Source organism: Polypterus senegalus, chromosome 17 (genome assembly GCF_016835505.1).
Source record: "Polypterus senegalus isolate Bchr_013 chromosome 17, ASM1683550v1, whole genome shotgun sequence".
NCBI lineage: Eukaryota > Metazoa > Chordata > Cladistia > Polypteriformes > Polypteridae > Polypterus > Polypterus senegalus.
In genome coordinates, this window is record NC_053170.1 from 20,731,297 (window position 1) to 20,742,540 (window position 11,244).

General features: G+C 38.1%; 1 long non-coding RNA gene and 1 other non-coding gene across 2 annotated transcripts; both read left to right on the forward strand.

Moving 5' to 3' along the window:
* Nucleotides 1–1,276: 1,276 nt before the first annotated feature.
* On the forward strand, nucleotides 1,277–10,132 carry LOC120517097. Its single transcript, XR_005630991.1, has 6 exons — nucleotides 1,277–1,386; nucleotides 4,313–4,360; nucleotides 6,278–6,343; nucleotides 6,656–6,706; nucleotides 8,164–8,248; nucleotides 9,375–10,132. It is a non-coding gene; the product is annotated as an uncharacterized LOC120517097 (long non-coding RNA).
* On the forward strand, nucleotides 4,073–4,195 carry LOC120518244. The gene has a single exon (XR_005631211.1). It is a non-coding gene; the product is annotated as a small nucleolar RNA SNORA16B/SNORA16A family (small nucleolar RNA).
* Nucleotides 10,133–11,244: the final 1,112 nt, after the last annotated feature.

Consider the following 11,244-nt stretch of genomic DNA (forward strand, 5'->3'; position numbering starts at 1 on the left):
TCTTTCAGTAACTTTCTCTAATAATAATAACAAATAACTTTCTAAATGTAATTGTTATTCTTGTATTACTGATTAAACTCTGTGGCATTAACCTTAAGTCCTAACTACTTTTTCATGTACCACTCCTTTCAAGGTCTCAAATGAATTCATTCAGAGTTTTATTTTACTTGTCATACTCAAGTCTATCAGAATCAAACAAGTTCATCATTTGCACTGTGGGAAACCTAGAGGATGTAAAATGACAGACTCCTTTACAAAGTCTCTAGCTGCACATCACACATAAGCCTAGGTTATTATTATTTTTTCTTAGGATCTACAGGACTCTGTGTCAGTAGTATTCCCCCATGTTAGCAGGCTCTGTATGTGAAGCATGTGTATGTGCTACCAAGGCATACAAATGTATAAGAAACGCTAAACCCAGACTGGAGTAGTGGGGTGGGGTGGAAAGCTGCTAGAGTTTATCCCAGTCAGCATAGGGCACAACGCAAAAACAAACCCTGGACAGGATGCCAGTCCATTGCAGGGCAAACACACACACATTAGGGCCAATTTAGCATCACCAGTTCATCTAACCTGCATGTCTTTGAACCGAGGGAGAAAGCCGGGGCATCTTAAGAAAACCCACCAAGACACAGGGAGAATGCTGGATGCAAATCCTAGCCTCTTTACTACAGGGCATCAGACTTACCACTGTGCCACCATGTTCCCCTAAAAGAAGCACCATTAATGAACCAAAATAAAGAAAACTCTTTGCTGTAATGTGTGTACGTTTTTATGAAAACTGCCATAAAATTCTGAATTATAATAAGAGTCTATGGACATGTAAAGTGCTATAACTATACACTAAAAGAGTAAACTGAATTTACTATATCTTTAAAGTAGAAAATGGCATTGACTTTCAGTTTTACTATTGGGCAGCAAATATATGAGGGACGTTCAAAAAGTTTCTACACTTTTTTTTAAATCTGTTTATTAAGAATTTCAAAAACAAATGACATCGCTTTTCTACATAGTCACTTTCCTTTGTGATACATTTTTCCCAGCATTGTACCAACTTTTTAATGCCATCAGCAAAATTTTGGTTGAGCGCATAGCCACTGATGCACCGCTGCTTTCACATCACTCCTCCTGGTCGTGGCTGTGTTTTCCCCTTTGTTTTCTCTGTATTAATTTTGAGGTAAATGGTTGAATCATGCCATTGTAATGGCAAAGTACTATAGCCATACCCTCCCCATAATGCAGCAGCCTCGTTAGAACTACAACTCCCAGAAACGATTGTTCTTCTGAACTCGAGGCCGCAAGTGTGTAATAAAAACCCGCCCAAGAAATTGTTTTTTTTTGGTCTCTTTGACGTAGTTCGTTTACGAAGGAGGCGAGAGTGTGAAGGTCTGTAGTGAACGTTTATTTATTACTTTTGAAAGGCATTGGGCACTGGATGATGGAGTAGTTAATTTAACGTGATTAGGTTGCCCTTATACTTTCGGATGAAGCGAAGGGTATGTTGCTGGGGGGTTCGTTGGCCTAGGCCCATACAGTCGCCTATTTCGAGATTTCCAGCCTATATGTCAATTCCCGACTTGAATAGGTATTTTCTTTTATCTGTCAAGTTTTTGTAGTTGTTTTTTCGGGAATTGGTGCGTAGCGGTTACTGTTGTAATATAAAGTGTTAGCTTTGATAGTGTAATAGGTATGATGGGAGTGTGGCCATAACGTGTTCGTTTTTATTTATTTTTTTATTATAATTCTGTTGCTGCAATTACAAATTAAAATGTAGATATTTTTTAAGATTGTGTGAAAGCAGTTGTTCATAATTAATTAGTAATGTTCCAGAAAGAGTTGTCCTATGCTTTCAAAGATCGTTAGTTGATCGCCTTTATTTCTGTGTTTGTTGAATCGCTAAACCGCACTGTAGGTTGGATCAGGTGTATACGTAGCCGTCTTTTTACACGGGAACGGTAATCGGGTTCGAGCCTTTGTTTTTTTAGAGACTCCACTAGGCTTTATTTTCGAATTTTTGGTATGAGTATTTGAACGAGGTTTGCCGAAATGTTTCTGCGGAATCGTCAGTCTGCTTAAATGTAGTTCTTGTTTTGATTTATAAATCTGAAGATAAAGTGATAGAAAATATGGTAGATACGCCTTCCTTACATGGTAAATACTGTATCATACAAAGAAGTCTAAATTTCAGAGTGTTAGACCTTCTGTTGCACTTAACTGCTTGGACATTGAAACGTTTCAACGATAAAAATGAGAGATTTCGCATCTCTGTTCCTGACAGTTTGTAATGTTGATCTGGGAGTCGTTTTTTACTAAATGGTTTATTTTAAAAATTGTGTACTTTAATTCGTAGAATACATTACTAATGTGTATTAATATTGATACAATAAAGTGTGATTTTTTTTTTTAACTGCCCGTTCCAAGTACTGTAGTTTCATGTGAATTTTCCCTCTAGAATACTAGGTACTTACTGCGTGTTTCAGAGCATTTGAACATATCATAAATACATGTTTGACAACAGGAATACGAGGGTCTATGAGTGGGATTACGGTATGTGCTCATCACGCAGGCCTCAGGTGTTCCTGCGCTCCAATTCTTAATCGGACAATAACACGGGGTGGCGCAGTGATAGTGTTGCTGCCTTGCAGTAAGGAGAGCAAATGCTAAATTTTCCCTTGTGGTGTCTTGGGTATGTTCTGCCTTGCACAGATGTGCTAAATGGGAAAGGCTCCTGCACCCTCATTGACACTGATCTGGAGTAAGCAGGTTAAAAAATTTACATGGCAATGATACAGTTAGGCATATTCTGCTCTGAAAACCGATTGAAACATTTTAAAGACGAGTCACAGTGTAATTGTTCAATGTAAAATGAGATTTAGGCAGGGAAAGGAATCGGGTCATCTGATACATTTGACTTTAAACATGTAATACTGCAAATATCTTTAAACTCACATCCTCAGATTATGACAGACTCATTTTATGCCAACTTTTTTCTTTTTTCAAATTTTTTTCTTTTTCTTTCAAAGACTGCTTAATCCAATTCCATGGAGATCACTTCACTACAGTGCCACCCCTTATGGTTTACTGCTGGTTAGAAAGTGGCATGGGCATACTTTAAAGTTGTGTGAGTGTTGATAAATATTGGGTACTTTTGCTGTGAATGATTTTAACTACTATCACAGTCCAATGCTTTCAGTGCACTATATGTCTCGGAATAAGAGAAGAACTGTTCAGTTTTGGTGGTGGCAGTTGACCTTGGCACAGCTTTTTATTTGTGTCAAATAAGTCTCGGCCCTCATTGAAGCCATCATGCTCTCTTTTGGTTGCATGTGTGTAGTTAACAAAAGGGTTAACAACAAAACTGTCACTGTGTTCTGTTAACTTTCAGACCAAAAAAAAACCTGCACTGGTATAGCTATCCAAACTATGCAAGCAGCTGACACTGAGAACCCGATACTACGATAAAAGCAACTTAACAAAGAGATGAAAAAGTACAAGTAGGAATACCTAGAGTAGGCTATTATAGGAGAGCAGGGGTGATCTACTATATGTTTTGCAGCAACTGGGAGCTCATTTTTATTCACAGTCTGTCAGCACACAATTGTTTCCACATTGGTTTAATGCATGCTCGTCTTTTGATGTGCTATTTCAGTTATGCTAGAAAAAGATGGTCTCCGTGTTTGGTTGTGACATACTCATCCTTTTGGGACTTGTGACCTGTAGAAATAGTGTAAATAAGCTCTGATATTTGCCCAGACCTTTAAAGCTCAACCCAGACGGATGGATGACATTGCTGCTGCCTGTCTCTGACAATGCCTTTCCTCATTGCCGAATTTGATGACTTCCAGTTCATGGGCTCCCCCTCCGAGGCCGGGTGTTGTCAAGAGCTTCATTCGAGTTATGATTTACGGTGTAAGCAAAGCATTCAACAAAGCCAAGTTAGTTCTCCTGTGTGAGTTTTATTTAGTATCACTGCTGTATCACTTGGGAAAGGGGTATCATCGTTTGTAATGTTTATATACTGTAGATTCAGGTTAAGTAACACACCGCAGTCACTAACCAACTCATTCCCTGGGAGTGTACTCCCCCGGCTGGACACAATGTATGGTTCAAAAGAAGCCAATATTGACTCTCTTCCTGATGATCGCTAATCTGTTGGGCCAGTACCAGAGAAGCAACATTACAGGGAAGGACAGTCCTGTACCTGTGTAGTAGTTACACTTACCAAAAATGCAACAATAGTAGTTCAGTGGTTATTTTTTGTGTGCTTGCATGCAACTGGTGCTTTTGTCTAAATCTTGCCTTTTCTTTACAGGTATAATGAAATACCAGTGCTGTTGCTATTCTGCCATAGTGGGTTCAGGTAGGCATTTATTTCATTCTAGAAGTTTGTTTACTGAATTACACATTTTTAACTCTTTGCTTTTCATTTTGTTGAATCATATAAGGAGAAAACTGTTGTATTGTGTAAAGCTTAGAAATACAACATATACCTACATATACAGTATGTTTGTGTACATTGCTTTATAGTTATATAAAAATTGTTTGGCTTTCGGCTGTTTGGATTTCTCATGGTGGTAAGAAAAGTAACATCTGATTGTTCCATCCATCTTTCGTTGCTACCTTCAGTTATATTTAAACCTGGTCAGGGTTTCACAGCACATATTGCCCTTGAATTGAACAAAACATATTGCAAAAGCTTACAAATGGCACTGTAACCCATGCTGACGTTTTATGAAGAATTGCTTGTAGTGTATATATTTCCTATTTCTGGTTTTGTTTTGGGCCTGTCCAAGTCCTGTCCCATTAATTGTAAATGTGAGTGGTAGTGCTGGGCGGTATGACCAAAATTCTATATTACGGTATTTTTCTAAATGATCCCAGTTTCACGGTATTCAATGGTATTTTTTTCCCCATGCATGAGTGGATTTTAACCACATTTTCCACTGCAATTACTGCAGTAGACTGGCTAAGAATAACCTATTCCACTGTCATGAGCATTGTACATTGTACAAAAAAAAACAAAACATTTTAATGTGCACAAATATTAATACAGGTTTGCATGGCCCCATAAAGTGATAGTTTTTAAGGGGGTGGCACTAATGAAGAGAAGGAATCACATTGCAGGACAGATGTGGTCAAAATATAGTGCCTTTTTATTGAATGAATTTTGCAAACAGCTTAAACTAAAATTTTGATAACATATTTTCAACCATCCAAAGAGGCATTTAGAGTTAGTAAAATATCCAGGGGTGATTGTCAAAAGTTGTTGTATTGCACTGAACACGTCTTAGAAAAGGAATATATAGCAAATATTTTTTGTAAACCAACTACACTTTCTGTTAATGTTAACAATCTCTGTCCACTGACACATTAAAGTGACCTTTTAAACAACTTTACTTTCATTTAAACTAATAAATAATATAAATAGTGCAACTTCCAGTAATAATACTATTGCTTCAAGAGTTCAAGCCCAGGTGCATTACACAGTATTCACCAAATTAAAATAAAATAACAAAACAAGTGCAACTTGGTGATGACATCTTTACCAACTGAACCATCATTAAGGGGAAACTGCATTAATGTGGACTTTGCTTCAAGCTAAGCTATATAATAAAACTGCAACTTGCATTTATAATGCTATTTGTGGTATAGCCCTACGGAAACGTATTAGGGCCACGGTGAAGAAAAAAAAAAACTATTTCGAGAATAAAGTTGACATTGACTTTATTCTCAACATTTCCACTTTATTCTCCTAGTTTATTTTGTCATTAAAGTAGAATGTTGTAAACTAAACTTCATCCTAAAATCAATGTTTAATTTACTAGATTTTCTCAAACCCTGTCATAAGTTAATGTAGCACATTAAATGCTTTAAGTGTTCCCCGACCCAGTTGTTAATCACTACGCGCTTCTTAAACTGACTTCCTCTGCACTGAGAGGAGGCGCAGGCAGCGATCGCCGCACAGAATACATTAATTTCATGATATTCCTGCTCTCTGAAAATTTAGAATGCTAAGATAAATACTTGGTGTAAAAACTACTCCCATCTGAATAGAGCTTAAAACTGACAGAGGTCATCCGGTAATTATTACTTTACTCCCAACTCCTAGTGTAAAACAAATCCCATCCTAATGGGGGCTTTACTGGAGCAATTTTAATTCTGTATCTGGGAATGTTACACGAGAGGCAACATTGAGCCTCTTCATCTCTCATGTTTGGAAAATAAAGTAGGGCTGTGGTTTGTACTTTCTGACCCTTTGTTTTGTTTTTTTTGTTAGGGTTGCCGTATACCCAAACTGGATACAACTGAGGAAGATGAATGCCAAACTCGTGTAGCTTATCAGGTATGTGGTTTACTGTTGAGGCTGCTGTAGTTTCATGAGCTCAGATTGCATGTCTGTGATCTAAACGTTTCAGATGCTGGACTGATGAGTGACTGAATGCCAGTCATACGTAATTGACTGGCTGAGGAAAAATGCACTTGTACAACTTGATGATACCAAGTGGGTTTTATTTATTTTTTTGATTAAGAACTATTGTACAGTATCGTGGCATATTCTATTACTGTATATGATAGGGCCTTTACATAACATGCTATTGATGTTTGGCTGTCTGTCATTCTGTGTAAAAAGTACCTATTTTATTTTTAATTTCAGATGGCATTTTGACGGGGGCAATGTTCAATTATTCAAGTCAAACATTTCCAGGTAAGGACATTTGGGCACCAATAAAAGCAATTGATGTGTGTTTTGAAATGCCATTCATTGGCACTGCTGTAACCATGGATAACTGAACAGTTTTAAATGGCATAATTTCCAAGGTGAATGGCAATTAGCTTGTGAATCTTCACAAGAATGAATTGGGGAAAGCTGTGATAGCTCAGAGTTTGCTGGTGTCTTTGGCTGTCGCTGAATCCTTGACACGTGAATGTAATGAATAAACTACTAATTTACCAGAATGGCCGCAAAGGTTACTGTAAACTGAATGGCCTGCATCTAATAGAAATTCAGATGTAGGTAAAAACTAAACTTCTGCATTGCTTTCTTAATACATACTTCAGGGTATTGTCCAGTTTAAGTTCTTGAAAGTCTAAACAAACCAGCTGAAAAGTAGGGTTGTACAGTATGCCAATACTGGGAAAGTAGCAGAAAACCCAAATTTTAGAAAGGTACATGAGCAACATTTGGGGATTTTCAGTAAACTTCAGCTTTCCTTTCAATCCCCTGCACCTTAAAACGAACACTCGCTACCGCTGTTGTGATAAAACAAAACTAAACACCCCAACCCCCCATAACCCCAACTTTGATGCTATTGAGTCTTCACTGGCCTTCCCCATCGCCCATAATAACTTCATGTGATCTGGACTTCACAGCTATCAAGAAGGAAGCGTTGTGTATTCTGGTGCACAGGTAAGGCAGGAGGAAGCTGGAGGGGTTTGGTTTTGGCATTTGTGTTATCTGTTTGCTTCAGAATGGTTGTGGGATGGGGAAAGAAGCTCAGAAGCTGGTATCAATACCAAAGTCAGTTTTAGTACCAATCCAACACTACTGAAAATACTTAAGTCCTGTGTTCATGTTTTAAAATGTTGTAGTAGCAGTAGCATCACATGTACAGAGTAGAGTGAAATTTATTTGGATTTGTAGAAATGGCTGCAGACATGCTACAATTGAGATTTTGGCATTGTCCTCTGGGACAAAAGTAGAATACATGCCTTCTTTAGAGCATACATGCATTGTCTGCCATGGAGCAAAGGCAGCTTTGTTCTTTATGAAGAGTATTGGTCATCTGACTGCAACATTCATTACATAGGGCAAACTGGATGGTAATGGTTATTGCACTGCTCTCAATAGTAGCAGGCATTTCACTTATCCATGGTGGGCTATTGATAAGCGTGCTGCACATTAAAACCACTATCCTAAACCGCTCATACATCCACCAACAGGTTTGATCATTTGATGGGCACTCATCAAGCATTTTAAAATGGTTAGTCGGACAGTCATTCTTCCAAAAGCGATTGATGGTTTCAATCTAAGTTCGATAGGTTACACCCAGCCTAAGCAGGACTGGAAAATGGATGTAGCTGTAAAGTGTGTGTGTGTGTGTTATTTTTTTATTTTTTTAAGGAAATTGAATTAATAATAATCTCCCTTCCCTCATTTTGCAGAGACTGAAGCACTTATGTCTTACTAGGCAAAATTGGAACATTATTGGGAGAGCCTAACTTTTCTCTTCTGTCTTAGCTGTTTCAGGTATGATAACTCGTTACCGTTATGCCTTGTCATTGTTTCTGTGTACAGTGTGGAGATGTACTTTAGTCCATTCAAAGTCTAAAACAGTAAATATAAAACTGGTTACCTGTGGATAATCCTGGATTTAACAATTTTGCATCTTCAGTATTGAAGTTCCCTAAAATAGGAAAGGGTCAATGACTATTCACTAAGAGTTGTGGGCACTGCACTTTCACAACTCCAGGTGAAACACCACTGAACACTTGTAATTGTCAATTTTTGCTGAGGAAGGGCAGTGGCTACTTCTCACATGTACCAAGAAATTTAAAGACCATGGCAGCTGTGTAGAAGAAATCATTCTCAATATAGAAGGTGCCGTCTCTCTAAACAACATAAACTCTTGCATCAACTGGGCATGTCAAAACCAAAGTTTACGCTGGGTTCCAAATTTACTTTCCCCATTATATTTTATAGCCAACCAAATTTACTGTTACAGTACCGGGAACATCAGATTTACAAATTGTGTAGCATATAGTTCAGTCCAAGCAGAACAGAAGAAGCTATACTAGTAATGGACTCTAATACTTGGCAAAACATTATTTAGGGTCGAGCATCAGGTACTGTGGTATCACTCTACAGAGAACATTCACATCTGTGTGACTGTTTGCTCACGGTTTTTTTCCTTTTAAACTTTGAAGTTGATATTTTGGTATTCAGAGCAGGTCAATGATGCCACTCTTGTGTTGGACAGCTGGATGAGATCTGCGGAAAAAGAACCGAGATATGATGTTCAGGGGCTTACCTGTTTTGTCATTGGCGAATTACCAGTTGGAGAGTATCTTGGTTGTGCTTTGTGATAAGCTGGGCAAAGTAACTTGTACTTTGGTTTGTTTTATATTGAGAGGAAAATGTATATATTTTTAAAATGGTCAGATCATGAGTCCTCAGCCCATGAGAAGACAGTGAAATGAATCGGTGTTTCATTTGTGTGATGTGCAAGGTGTCAATGAAAACTTGGCTCATCAGTACGGGTTTTCTCAAGCACTCGGTTAAAAACATCTCTGGACTGCGTTGTTTTGGTTTTTCTTGCATCAACTTTTTTTTGAATCACTCATTTCAGTGAAACTCTCTCCTCCTTTCATTCTAGAGCTCTACCATGCCCAGATCAAAAGAGATTCCTGAAGAAGTGAGGAAAAAGGTTATTGAGGCCTACCAATCTGGAAAAGGGTATAAAACAATTTCTAAAGATTTGGGACTTCAAAGAACCACAGTCAGAAATATTGTTGTCAAATGGAAAAGGTTTGGGACCACAATGAATCTTCCCAAGAGTGGCCGTCCTGCCAAAATCACTCTAGGAGTGATTAATAAAATAATCCAGGAAGTTAAAGAGAACCCCCATAAAACATCCAGAGATCTACAAGCCTCTCTTGCATTAGACAAAATCTGTGTTCATGATTCTACTATAAGGAGGACTGTCAGCAAAGAGAGGATTCTTGGGAGTGAATTGACACCAAAACCATCAACAACCAAGAGCAGTAAGGTTTCTGCTGAACATGCCAAAGAGCCTAGATAATCGGTGCAATGTAGGAATAATGTGTACCACATGGCCCAGCTTGTGTGTATGTGTGTAGGTTTTTTGTACTAATCTTCTGGCTAATGTAAAGATTTTTAGTACTCATGCCTAATTACAGGCTTGTCATTTTGCTGTGCTATGGTTGTACTTTGTGTATAATTTCAATGAACCATCTAATAAACATTAGGAACTGTATTCATTTTTGTTTTACAAAGGAAGGCCATAATGGCAACTGCAATAGTAAAATCGATTTTGATTTTTTTTTTTCTTTCTGATTTTTGACATAGAAATGTGTTTAATAAAACTCTGGGTAGATTTCTGCCAGCTGTTCATTGTTTGACTCATGTGTAAAATGGACACAAGTTTATATATTAGATATAAAATATGTACAGTGCAGTTTTTTGTTGGGGAAGACAGAACTTTGCTAATAGATGCAATATAACAATGTCATGTTTGGGTTTCTGTTGGAATTTTTTTTTCCCCCCCAGATGTGGCTTTTTTAATACAACCACCTTTTGATGTGCACACCTTCTGTGTGCTCCACATTCCTTGGTGCTGCTTAAAATGTATCCAACCATCCATTAACCTAACGACAGGGTCACGGGGTCTGCTGGAGCCAATCCCAGCCAACACAGGGTGCAAGGCAGGAAATAAACCCCGGGACTGGGCGCCAGCCCACCGAAGGGCACACACACACACACTAGGCCTAGACAATTTGGAATCGCCAATGCACCTAACCTGCATGTATTTGGACTGTGGGAGGAAACCCACGCAGACACGGGGAGAACATGCAAACCTGGGTCTCCTAACTGTGAGGCAGCAGCGCTACCGTGCCACCCTTAAAATGTACCCATAATATTAAAATCACCCATTAATATGCTATTCTCTCGACCAGTGGGGCTGAGTAAACCAATTAACCACATCCCCCAGCACAATATTACAAAAACTGATTTTTAAAAAGATCCTATTGGATGCCAGAGCCTGAATTTCATGTGATTGTGGGTATTGCCTATTTTAAAATTCTTGCATAGTTTGACTTAACATGAAAAGTTTTAAGGCTAAGAAATGTTTTGCAATTAATGCATTTATTCAATTGTGCAATGAGTTCAAAAAAAAATATATAATGTACGGTTTCTCTGAGATCATGACTGTGTCCAGTCTCTTGAAAGTTATTCATTATGGAGTCACACATTTGAATAAGGTAGTTAGAATTGACAAGTGACATTAATTTTTGAATACAGTATCATCCACAGCACTGACTGCGGTAGACATTTATCCTCTAAATGTAATGGCCATGGCTGCTGTTGTCCATCTAACCATCCATTCATTTTTAATTTGCTTATCTCTACCTGAACAAGCTGCTCTATTTATTCATTCCAAAATTTAATGTATTTTGTTAGCTCTACAAACCTTTGACAATGGCTGGACATTTTTTGTGGCTGAT